Here is a 13,505-nt window from a genome sequence, read left to right as displayed (position 1 = left end):
TTAACATCCACATTGTCAGGCTTGGTCCACATGTCTTGCACTAAAGGGTACTGTATATACCTCTGGACTGACCAGAGTGTGTCAGATTGTCCACATTTATTGGTCATATCTCTGCTGTATTCCACAGGACCATTACTGTGATATCTGTGGTACAGTACTATGATGACCATAGGATGTCTGTCAGTAACTGATGGCGGACACGTAAATAGCAGATGTGACCTCCCACACACAACATTTCTGTTAAGACAACCCCTGTTACAGTAGCAACAGTCTACATTTATACCTGCAATACTTACATGACATCCACTTGCACTAAGAGGTTGAGACTATTTGTGTTGAGGTATGACTTCACTCCATGTTCTGGTTAAACAAGGAGAAAGTTACTGTCAGCTGCCTGTCACGCACTCAGGTCACTCCACAACAAGTACAAATATGACTCTGTCATTGTCCATGTTGGTGTGAATGACCTGAGATGTACCTCCCTGGACTGCATGAAAAGAGACATAGAGAAGCTGTCCGATCTTGTAGCCCAGGCAGGTATGACCCTAGCCCTGAGTAGCATCCTGCCATCACCCAGAATGATACCACAGTACAAGGACAAAATGATTGACTTCAACAGTTGGCTAAGCTTCTGGTGTCATTCTAAGGGGATCCAGTATCTGTCTGCCTGGGTTGACATGATCGACAAACCACGATGCTTTGACAGAGATGGCCTGCACCTGTTGCCCTTGGGACTCCGGATACTGGCTAAGGCTCTTGCCACACCTATAGTGCCTTTTTCAGGCAAGGTTCAAATGACAAATTCACCACAGTAACAGGTACAAGCAAGCAAAATCTGAGGGTAATGCTGCTTAATGCTAGAAGTCTAAACCTCAAAATGCACTCACTCGAGACACTCCTTAAAATGGAGAACATCGATATCTGTGCAGTGACAGAGACCTGGTTCAAGGCTCCAGAGAGCACCCCTGCATTACCAGGCTATAATTCATACCACACCTTTCGGCCAACTAACCTGGCCTGAAACACCAAAGGGGGAGGCATGTCCATATTCATTAAGGATATCCACACTTCCATGCTAGTTGTTCAGCATAATGCATCTGAGATTATCCAAGTGCAACTAACTCTGGGCAAGACGCCAATCCAAATTTTAGCTTGCTATAGATCCACCACCATGCCCCAGGATTCCCACTCCTTATTTCTTGATACACTGGAAAATATTAGGGTACAACCTAACACCCTAATAATGGGCGATTTCAACTACCTCACCATTAACTGGGAAAACTACTTGTACCAACTCTTGTGCTCAACGTTTTCTGGAATTCATAAATTCCAACACCTTGGATCAACTTATCAGCACCCCCACCAGGGGCAGAAATATCCTAGACCTGGTCATCACCAACATGGGCAACTGGTGTTCCACACCAGAGGTCAATTCCTTGTTGGTCAGATCCAACCACAAGTTAATCACCCTAGACATCCACATCCCACCCCCACCCCTCATTAGGGAAACCACCGTAAAAAAATTCTCCAAAGCCAGCTTCACACTTCTTAAGACAGAAGTGGCAAACTTCACGACACCCATGCTGATGGACAATAGAGGTACGACTGCTGAATCCTATACAAATGCACTTTATAAGCACTTACACGACTGCATGCATCGTGCAATCCCTAACAGAACCAAGATGCTATCCTCTAAAAAAGGAAGCCAATCTGGTGGTCCCCTGCCATAAACAAACTCTACAACAGAAGAAAGAAACTGTTGCAAAAAAGAGTAAAATCCCATGATTGGCGGAACTCCGTGGTCAGCCTCAGTAAGAAGCTGAGATCCCTCATAAAATCCTCCAAAGCTAGTTATGAAAACAAAATCGCCACTGATTCTAGAGACAACCACAAAGCATTCTATAGCTATGTCAAGAATCTCAGTGGCAACACTCATATCTGCTCTGAGTTACAGCACAATGGCACTAAATATACAGAACCAACTGATATTACCAACATCCTGGCAGATAGGTTCAGTGCTAACTTTACCCCTCTCTCACCCACTAAAAGGCCCATCACTATACCGGAAGAATGTAAAGTTCCTGTAATCACGGCTGCACAGGTAAAAAACACGCACTCCAAAGCCAAGAACACAGCATCCAAGGGACCTGACAACATCCCAGGCTGCATTCTACATGAACTACATAATGAACTGGCACCCCACCTAAGTACCATGTTCAATCATAGTCTCACCTCAGGCTTTGTGCCCACTGAATGGCACACAGAAACAGTTATTTCACTCCACAAATGGAGAGCCACCACGGTCCCAGGGAACTACCTCCCCATTAGCCTGACGAGCATGGTCTGCAATGCTATGGAACATATCATCATAAAACTTATAAACAATGACATTGGTAATCTCCAAACTCTGGACCCTACCCAGTTTGGGTTTTTAAAAGGCAGATCATTTCTCCTAAACCTGATAGACTTGTTTGAAGTGGTCACCAAAGCCTTAGATGAGGGTAAGGTGGTTCACACAGCCTATCTAGATCTTGCCAAGGCTTTCAACACCATCCCCCACTTTGGAATTATAGATACACTCACTAAACTAGGTATAAATCCCTATGTCACAAGATAGGTCACCAACTGGCTCACTGACAGAACTCACACTGTAAAAGTAGCAGGCTCTAAATCCAACTTCAGACCAGTGACAAGTGGAGTATCACAGGGTTCATTCCTAGGTCCTCTCCTGTTTGGTATCTACTTCTCTGAAGTACAGGCTACCACAGAAGGTCTTTGGCTAACAAAGTTCGCAGATGACTGCAAACTAGGAGCCATAATCAAAACTCCTAACGATGTGGACATCCTACAAAAGGGCCTCACTGAGACAGATGCCTGGTGTCAAATCCATGGCCTCAAGCTCAATGCCAAAAAGTGCATTGTCATCCCTTTTGGTAAAAACTATGTACCCATGAACTACTACATAGGCAGTACTCTACTTAACACTGAAAGTGTGAAAAGAGACCTAGGGACATAAGTGGACACTAGTCTCTCCTTTGATAATCACATCTCCACAGTAGTCAGGAAATCCTTCTTCTACGTGGCACACCTCATCACAAAAGGTTTCTCATCCAGGAAAAAAGAAGTCATTGTTCCCCTCTACTCACCACTCAGTAGACCCATTATAGAGTACAATGCCCCTTTTGGTATGTACCTCACAAGACATCTACAACTGGAAAGGCCGCAGAAATACCTCACAAAGAGGATTACCGGCCTCAAACAGATGGCCTATGCAGAACATCTCATAAAATTCCAGCTTTACTCTGTCGCATATCGCCTACTCAGTGGCAATCTCTGCCTAACATACAAAGCTATGTCAAACCCAGAGCTGTTGGACATGCTCCACTTAAAGAAATCCCAATCCCTCTGAGCTACATGCTCTAGGGACCTAAACCTTGTCATCACAATAAACAGAACATGCTGGAGGGACAGATTCCTGTTTCATAGACTTCCCATACTATGAAAAAAACTACCTATCTATATCAAACAAAGCTCCTCATTAGCACTCTTCAAGGAAAATCTTGATGATTAGATGAGAAATAGGAAATCCCCCCCCCCCCCCACCGAGGATCACTTCTGTGGTTCTGTTTGACAGGGGCACAGGAAAATAATTTTCTTGGGTGGCAAAAGCCATTTGGCTAGGCTTATATAGGCCCTAGGGCCAATGGCCTAGTACATACCTATGAACCTATGAATATATATATATATATATATATATATATATATATATATATATATATATATATATATATATATATAGATATATACACATATACATATCTACATACATATATGTATATATATATATATATATATATATATATATAAATATATATGTACATATTTATACATAAACATACACACACACACACACACACACACACACACACACGCACACACACACACACACACACACACACACACACACACACACACATATATATATATATATTACTACACACACACACATATATATATATATATATATATATATATGCACATATAGTTATAGATATCTACATATATATAGACATATATATATATATATATATATATATATATATATATATATATACAGAGAGAGAGAGAGAGAGAGAGAGAGAGATCTATATATGGCCATATATATAATGCAATATACAGATGCATATAAATACATATATATGAATATATATGTGTATGTACATGTCCACATATATCTACATATATATATATATATATATATATATATATATATATATATATATATATATATTCATATCCTTATGTGTAAACATTACTGTTGTGTGTACCTTCCCAGACGTATCACACTGTATTTATCTGATATGTGTATATTTAGATATAACAACATACATGATTCAACAATAATATCACTAACAAGTATTACACAATTGTAGAAGTCACAGCAATTGTTCAATGCTATTCAGTATGTGTACTGACAGATATATTGGAAAAAACAGCAGCTGTTTTCCCAGCTGTCATGGCTTAGTGGTTAACTGCTGTGACTACAGTGTACAGAGTCCTGGGTCAAGACCTGCAAGGCCCATTTATTTTGTTGCTGGGCAGAACAAGGGCTGTTGGATACAGAGTGGTTAAGGCAGTTTTGAGTAGCTTTAAGCATGTTTGCACGGGTTTGTACGAAGCTAAGTGCTGCTAGCGTACAGTTAAACGTACAAGTGCTTACACCGTGTAGGTTTCACTTACTAGTGCACAAATGTGCTTCACTCTAATATTGCAGCAATGCTGAAACCTGCTAAGCATGGCTCAGTCCTGATGACCAGTGCTCACATTCCAGTCTGATAACATAGCAGGGTAATGACATCTTTAATAAGAGTATTTAATGCCATGTACATAACATGTGTCTATGTGCTGTCATTACAGTAGCAAGGGTGTGAGTCTACTGTCTAGGACACTTGAATATATATGGCTTGTACAACACTCTTTTCCATTTGAATATGTTACATACATGGGTAGTATCACAGGTTATATGCAATCACACTAGCATGTAGTGTATCGTTACGTTACTACTGTTGACAGTGCTTTCACAACTAAGAGAAGATTGCAAATTGTAGTACTGGAAACAAACACCCCTGCATGCAAAGATGGACTCTGAGTCCTCACTGTCATGTTCCTGGTGTGTGAGCTGTGTCTCATTAAATATTTCCTACTGGATAATGATTTGACATATGAAAAATAACTGTAGACTAGTGTGTGTATAGCACATGTCAGTGAGGACTGCCGTCATGTAGTAATGGCATGCCTATCGGTGTCAGACGTCTGTCTGTCAACACATTCATCTGAATGCATAGCTAGTTGGCTAGCTGATGTCTGTCTGTCCTCTGTGCAGATGTGCAGATGTCAGGTATCCATCTTGGATACTTACAGGCAATCTATGCTTGACTGACACTGAAATGTCTGCCCACTTGTGTTATGAATGCCACAGATTGAAATCCACACCCTGTACGCACCATATGCCATGGATACCTCAACTACACTACCACAGTCAACATAACATGCTTGGGTACAGGTCTCCAAGACAGACAATGACATTGTTATGTAATACATGTTGCATACATGTCAACTGGAGCACCTCACTGGCCCTCTGCAAGAGGCACCCTGATGATTGGCTGATGCACATCACTCTCACCCTCAGGATCACCCCAGTGGTATCTGTTGATAGATGGCCTGCTGGCATATGGCAGGTGGCATGATACCACTGTACACACATCCCCTACACTTCCCATCTCTCCATGGACAATAGCCTGGTACACACCTATGAACACCTGCACCAATGTACCCCAGTACTGACAAATGTGTATGTGTGCATTACTGAGAATATCAGTGTCTGTGTGTTTGTAGACCTGTAGTTGGGAATACCCTGAGGCCTTTCACACCCACCGCACCCCCCATTGCCATAGTTAGATATGGCTGCTGCTGTATTGGACATTACATGTACCTTGTTACGCTCTTCTCTCTAAGGGCTTCCTGGGCCTTGCAGGACCAGCACAACACTCTTGTACAAAGGGGTTGATAGGCACGGGATACACACTGAGTTCTGGCAAGTGTGTGTATGTTTACATGTGTGTATATATGTAGGGTACATCATGCTGAGGCCACATTCTCTTATTAGAATATGTATTGCCACACAGTATTAGGGATAGTGATGTTGCTGACCGTAGGAGAGGCATGACAGTGCATCACCCTACTATGCTTGTGGCATGTAAATTAGATTAATTTCCCTATAGTAGCACTCTTGGGATGGTCACAGGGTTGTATTGCAGTCCTGGTCAATGTGTGATGGTGGGTATGTCAGAGTGTTATCATGGGTTTCAGTGCATGCAATATCCACAGTGGGGTGTGGGTGCTGGGTATACTGTCTTTACACCATGGTACCCCCGGCACATGTCCCATGTTCCACTGTGTGGGGACCACTGTCACCATCATCCATACAGGTAACTGATACTCTCCAGCCTAGTTATGCATGTGTTGTGTGCAACTTACCTGTAACACAATGGACATTCTGACAAGGTAGTTAGCACTGATAGGCCCAGGTCTCTCAGATGTGTGTCTGACTGTTATGTGTTTGTCAATGTGTATATGACGGTATGTCACACTATGTATTGTCCGTAAACAACCAGTACATCCCCCATTATCATACTGTACATGCCTGGGGATGTTCTTCATGTAACATGTAACCTGGAACACACCTCATCCTAAAAGCTGTGTGGTGTGTGCAATTAAAGCCACACACATCAGTAGCACTACATACCTAGGTAGGGGTCTAATCCCAGTGTTGCCAAGTAAGAGTGTGTGTGTATGTGAAGGAATCTACTTCACTTTGCAGAATATACATGTCCCAAAAGGTCATCTGTTTGAGAACTGCCTGGCATATGCTAACATTTCACAGGTATCATCCTGTGGACATACATTCCATCACAACTAGTGTTAGATGTGTAAATGCCCTCTTCCCCACTGTATAGGTGTGCAGCGATACTGGGGTTGGTATATATAGCTGGGTGTGGCTTTGGTGGACACAGCCACCACCATTGCAGTTACTGTTGAATGTATCCCCCCACTTAGCTGGCAGTAATACTGTACAGTTCATGTTAACTGGTTAGGTAGTTGTCTATCACACTATCTGCAGTTCTACAGCACATCTCACCCTCCAAAGGGTAGGAGTTTGCCACCCACACCAGCACACATATATTTACCGAGTTGAGGATTGAACTACATTGGAGAAGGGGACATATACCCTGCCAGTACCATTGCCAATGACATTAAACTAGCAGACTGCTTATTCCCCAGTGTGTTGTTGTGCCTATTCTGGCTTGGTGGAATTACATAGGCTACAATGTGTTCCTTGCACAGGTACATACATCCATGTGTACAGTATTCTCTGTGTATTGCATCAACACCAAAGCCTCTGTATGTGTTATACACAAACATGTGGTGTGTACCACCCAGTATACTTACCATTGTCTACTGTAGAAGGGCTACTAACAGCAGTCACCATGCACTCACCTGTATACACCACTCCCAGACCTATCAGCCATGTGGCACATGCAGTAACTGTTATACAGACCTGTGACATGTGTTCACCTGTACCCATGATATGGCACAGCCAAGGTATCACCACAGTGCCATACCCGTTGTAGGATACAACAGCAGACCATCCTCCTGCTGACACATGGACACCTACAACACAAACAGATTACATTATGGAGACCACAATCACTCAGTGTTAATAACAGCTATAATGCATCATGGCTAGACAGCTACACTTCCTGACATGTAAGAATTAAACTTTACTGCTGACAACATGTTACACAGCAGTACATTGGTACACAGTAGCACAGTCACTGTGTGCATCAGAACCATATTAGTCTGTCCCTGCATTGATGTTATGGATGACAGAGATGTGGCACAGGTATCATCATATGCACAGGGTGTGTTGTTGGTTTGCCAGAGACCTAGGCTGAGCCATACGTTTGACACCATGTGTGTGAGTGAGGGGTTTTAATTATTGATATGGCTGTGGTGATGTGGTGTGTGTATGTATGGGGTTGCCCTAGCTGTGTTTGTATTGTGTGTAAGTATGCATGCACACAGTTCTGCCATGTGGCTGCCCTATACAGGTGTTTGTTGGACAGCTGCAGACCATATCTGGGAGGGTGTGCAGTTCACCACCTCCTGCCACAGACATGAGAATTGTGCCTGCCAGGGGTTCCATGGGCATGTCCAGGTACAAGCCATGATATTGTACTCTCCCCTGATGACATATGTCCGCTGGAACCAGGTCCCTCCTGGGACTGGCCAGGGCCATGTGCATGTGGCTTGCTGTGGTGTGGTGTGGGCAGCACCCCCTATGCACTGCTGGTACTGCCACTACAGGAGCAGCTTGGTGTCCTTGCATGTCCACATCGACCTCCAGCTGTTGGTGTTGCTGGCCTACGTCCACGTGGCCATCACACCACTCTCACCACATGCTCAAGCATGGACAATCCATGGTTGAGGAGTCCCACCATCTCACTCCACCATCTATCTATGACCTCTGTATAATAACAGATGGCACCTTTGAGATCACGGATGTTGTCAGTAACAGCTGAATGAGTAGTCCCCCATAGCCTCAGAGCCTGTGTGGTGTACCATTCCATACATGCCTGCGCCTCCATGACAGCCTGAAACATGCATCTGGTGGTACCAGATGTGGCACTTCTGCCAGGGGCACAATGACCAGCAGCCCTCCAACGAGCACACCTGTACATCTGCCTATGTTGTACCATGCCGGACATCCGGCTATGGCTGCTGTGTTCAGACATACCTGCCATAGATACCACACTGTCCTGTTCCATGCTACCAACCACCAACTATCCCTCTGCTATGGCCACTGGTGATGGGGTATGTATAGGCACTGTGACTGTGTGTGGGGACGGGGTGGATAACAGCGGGATGTCAAACAATGGTGCAGCTTTGGCCTCTGACAACCCTGCCTGTACCTCAACACACCTATCATCATTTTCAGTGTCTGTATGGACACCAACATCAGACTGTCTGCAGGAGGGACCCTGACCCACCTCACCACCTGAAAACAAGAAATGCACTTTAAAACCTGTACGTCATTGGTTAACATTACACACACACACACACACACACACACACACACACACACACACACACACACACACATACAAACACACACACACACACACACACATACACACACACACCCTGACATTTCACCATAATATTTACCTGTCCCTGAGTTTATGGACTGTCCCTAGTTTATTCTTTTAAGTTCCCCATCCTGCATCAGTCTTGGATACATGCAGTCAATAATATCAATTATTAACGTATCATTCTTCTAATTGCCTAGAAAAGTGATCACAAAACATGACCTGTTACTCCATTACCTCTTTAACTCGATTGGGGTCGGTTTTTCAAAGACTCCCTGATGTCATCCAGTGTTCACCCTGGGTTTGTCCAGACATTTTGAGCATGGCCCCCATATGTTAGGGGCTACTACACTCACTCAATAATGTTACGCACTGGAGTGTCATATGTAACTATTGTTCAGTAGATGCAAGATCTGTTGCTCTATTAACTTTTATGTGGACTACAGTAATATTTGGAAACACTCTCTGGTGTTGTCTAGTAATTCCCCAATGCATATGTAGTGCTGCATATGTGAACATTCTTTCACCTTCCTGCTGATTGCAATTATAGCAGTATTCCTGGTGTCTAGTTTCCCTCCCAATGCATGTTCCATGCTACAGACATTATACTATCAGCTGCCCTGAAATTACATGTGAGATAGGTATTCCTGGTGTCTCATGTGTCTGTCCATGTCCATGTACTGCACAATTTCAAAGGGAAGTCGAGAGGTATGAACAACCCCACACTCACACATGTGCATACATGGACACACACACAAACACACACACACATACACACACACACATCCTACATACATTAACCCCCCCCTCCACTCCACCAGATTGCACTTACATACCAAATAACTCCCCCCACACACACACACACACACACTCACACTTGCAGGTGAGGTTGCACAAAGATATTGCACACAGACCTCCCATTACCCATCTGTCAACATGCATGATATATGGCACTCAGCAGCATGCAGTGCAGCTATAGTCAATCCTGCTAACACCATTATACATCTCTGTGATGCATGGGTTGTGTTAGTAGGTGATGCCCCTTCCCCTGGAGCACACTGCACCCATGTACACAGTATTGCTGTGCACCTGTTCGGCACCCTGGCATGTACTGTGCACAATATCTCACAGGTGTACACACCATTGTTGAATGTGTATTATTGTGTCAGTTATGTTTGCTGTGCTGCTCACAGCCCCTGTGTATTTGTCTGACACATACCTGGGGATGATGTGAATGCCTGATGTCTGATTTACAGATCTCAACATCAGCGGTGCATGTATGGCCAATATGATGCAATTACTGTGACAACCTTCAAACCTTACCATGGCTATGGGGAGTGTACACACCCTTATTGATATGATGCCCTCTTCCTTGATATGCCATGGGACCACATTACTGCATATGTTAACATTACACGAACCTGATATGTGACATATGACCTGTACAATCAAATGCAATGTCAAACAAATGTGTTAGTTGTGCAGATGCTAACTGAGATGCATACACTTTGTGGGTGCATTTGTGTGCACGCCCTTATCCTGATGGTTTGTTGCACCTACTGTTATGTGTACTATAGTAGTCACTATTCCTGGCAGGGGTATACTAGCATGGGCCATCTGCATTTGCCAGTATTTGGTCAGTCTGCCCTACAAATGTCCCCCAACTCTGCATGACTGCAAGGTCAACTCATGTGCACATTCCTTGGAGGTCACACAGTGCCGTCACTATTGCTGTGGAGTCAGGGTTATATCTGCCACAGTTCCCTGACCTTGACTGAGTGCAGATACAGCCATTTGTAGCATCCTTTGGATCTCTGCTTCAGTGCACTGTTGTGTCATGATGACACCCGCTCCCCACCCTCAGCCTTTCTGCAGATGCTTGATAACTATGGCCTACACATGTGTGTAATTTTGCAGTGTCCCAAACAGTGAACACCATGTGTACCATTCTAGTCCCAGCTAATGAATTGCAAACATACAGCTGTACACTGGCACTGGCAAGGTACAGATGGGGATGGTGGGCCTGAGCTGGGGTGAGGTGTTGGTTGTGCATCACATGTATCTGTAGGTTTCCAAAGTGGTCTTGGTACACCAGTACACATTGCAATGCATGCCTTTTGGGGACCTTTTCTGTTATGCATACACTACCTGTAGAAAGGCCTGGCTGATGTTTCTTGTGGTACAACTGTCCCATCTGATTACCCTAACACATGGGCCAAACGTATGCAGAGTCGAGGCAATTGCTGACACGGGTGCTGCACAGCTAGTACTTGCTAGACATTCCTGCAACTCTCTCAGTGTTGTGGAATGTTACTAGGCAGCCAGCAGGACTGGTTTGCAACATGTGACATAATTTGTCTCAGATGGCCATCTGTTTATTTTCTACATTAATCCTGTCCCATACATCCTCACCGCATACATGACTGTCTGCACTGTTTACCATGTTTAATGCAATGGTGAGGTATGGCTACATGTCCAACTCCTGGGTGCTGCCTTTTGGGTATGAGTCCATGTCATGGCATGTAAGATGTGTGCAAGCCACTGCTGCCTCTGTTACAGGTAAGTGGGCACATTTGATGGCCAAACATCTTGGACAGCAGACCATTTATTGGTGCGACATTGGGGACCTGTACTTGCTGGAAGGTCCATACTCATGAAGAATGCATGCTGTCAGTACCTCAACAGCTGCTTCCACTATATGTTATCTGGAGTGTATGCACACATATGCTTCCAGTGTTTGTGAAGGTGTGTATTCCCCATATTTGCTGTCCTAACATAGGATTCCATAATACACAGTCATTATTCTCACAGCCTCACAGCAAGAGGTTCTCCGGTTCGATTCTCGGCTGGGGTGCCTTCTGTGTGGAGTTTGCATGTTCTCCCTGTGTTCAAGGTTCCTCCGGGTACTCCGGTTTCCTCCCACATTCCAAAGACATGCATCTGGAGTGTTTCTCCCCGGGCATCCGCTGAAAACAGGCTCTGTGGAACCTAATCGGACATTCCCGGTCAACAAATGTTAAATAAAAAAAAAATAAAATAAAAAAATTACTTATGTTAGGACCACATTGCAGGTTGTAAGGGTTGTGGACTGCAGTATTGTGATAAGTCATAGTGTAGATCTGTAACAGTTGCCATTGCAATACTGATATATACACTGTTGTAGCACTGTAGAAGGGTGATGTTTTAGACATGTCCCTACTGTAGGCCATTTGTCCCACCATTATGTTAATCTCTGTGCACACATTTTGCAATGACAGGATGTTAGTTATATTGCAGGAGTCTGACATACCCTTCAGATACACCATCATGGTGACCACTGTGATGCAGTGCAGTTAACAGCAACAATATGTGAACTTGTACAGCATGCATTATGGGTAGGTGTGTTAAATGTGTGCATGGAATATACCATGGCCATAACATGACCGGTGTATTGGCAAACCTGAGCAAACACCATACTCACCAGCTACAGGCTGCTGCCCTGGAGGTATACCAGAGGGACCTACATAATTGTGTGAAAGATGTGATGTCAGTAGCCACACCTATGGCATTGGTACAGGTTGGGTGCAGCATTACAGTACATCAACAGTACAAGCCCACAATACTACAGATTATGCACACCTGTTTATTACTACAATGCAGCAACAGACTATATATTTCATCTCACATATGGATGATCTAACTCTACAGATGTGGATGGATATGCAACAGTGGTCTACTGATGTGCCCTGTGGCCTTACCTGCATGCTCCTCTGAGATTGTGTGGGCAGCACCCACCTCCACTATGCTCTCTGCTAGGTGTTGTGTTTGCGGGTGGGCAGGTGCCCAGAGTCTGGCAAGGAGATCCTCAACATGTGTCAGGGGGGCTGGATGGCATGCTCCCTCACTGCAAGCTGGTCCCCCCTGACCGCAGCAGCAGGCTGACGGGCATGGCGGAGTAGATCAGTGCATCTAAGGTGGACCTGCTCATAACTGTGGTTATGCAGGCCAGCATTGTTAACCCTGTGAACAAGATTGTTCCACCTGGTGGTCCACTCCTGCAGACCATGGGCTGTATGGACAAATAAGGTGTGGTAGTGCTGCACCAGGTATGAGATGATGACATCATTCTCCTCCGCTGTATACATTGGCAAGCGGTCCCTCAACATATTGCCTGAAAGGCATAAAGATGGAAACAGGTCTGAGGACCTCATACTGCAATGTTATCATATTTGTTAATACAAATCTCTGTCTCCCCCCACCATATCTGCAACAACAATCTGATCACACAACTCAACGGGTATGCCTACAGAAGACCTC

This window comes from Protopterus annectens, chromosome 2.part0, assembly GCF_019279795.1.
Source record: "Protopterus annectens isolate FY-2018-M chromosome 2.part0, PAN1.0, whole genome shotgun sequence".
Classification (NCBI taxonomy): Eukaryota; Metazoa; Chordata; order Ceratodontiformes; family Protopteridae; genus Protopterus; species Protopterus annectens.
This window is presented reverse-complemented; position numbering follows the sequence as displayed.